Here is a 776-nt window from a genome sequence, read left to right as displayed (position 1 = left end):
TGAGTTTAGTCATAAATAAGAAATAACTATGCCTTTACTTACCGTCAATGATTATTTCTTAACTGCGTAAAACCGTATACCTGTTGTTTTATATAGGTTATGATAGGTAGATGAAGACGCCAGGATACGATAATCTTTATTTTTACTTTTTATTTGGAAATCTTCCCTTCTAACGGCAAACCTGGAATGACCAGTAGGAAAAGTGGCCATTATTCAGGTGTATCCTCCCACAGAAGAAGCTATTGCTTTAGACGAAGAACAGTGCTCTGCTGACGGAAATTATTAAAAGCCATGAAAGGAACAGAGAAGTAATCATTATGGGTTACTTTAATGCTAGAACTGGCAATGACTACGTCAAAGCACTACAGGGAGGTTTTTTCTGGAGATGCCGAGGAGCGAATGAATAGAGAAATTATACGGGGAGAATATGATGAGGTGATAGGGGAGGAAGAGGTGGAACCAGCAGTGGAGAGATTAAAAGTAGGGAAAATAGCAGAAAGAGATTGCGTCGTTCCTGAATACAACAAATATGGTGGAACAGAATTATTGAAAGCATTGCAGTGCCTTTTTCAGAAGTTACTCACTGAAAAAGCTATTCCTGAGGAATGGAAGTACAACATAATTGTCCCGATTCACAATAAAGGCGATGCTAATGAATGTGAGAACTATAGAAATATCTGTCTGTCCCAGGTTATGTACAAGCTCTATACCTCAATATTAGAAAAGAAGCTGAGAGAGCTAGTGGAGAAAGACTTAGAAGAGGAACAGGCTGCTTT

This window comes from Halyomorpha halys, unplaced genomic scaffold, assembly GCF_000696795.3.
Source record: "Halyomorpha halys isolate HHAL.00 unplaced genomic scaffold, Hhal_1.1 Scaffold1395.1, whole genome shotgun sequence".
Taxonomy (NCBI): Eukaryota; Metazoa; Arthropoda; class Insecta; order Hemiptera; family Pentatomidae; genus Halyomorpha; species Halyomorpha halys.
The sequence above is the reverse complement of the archived record's forward strand: the minus strand, read 5'-3'. Positions refer to the sequence as shown.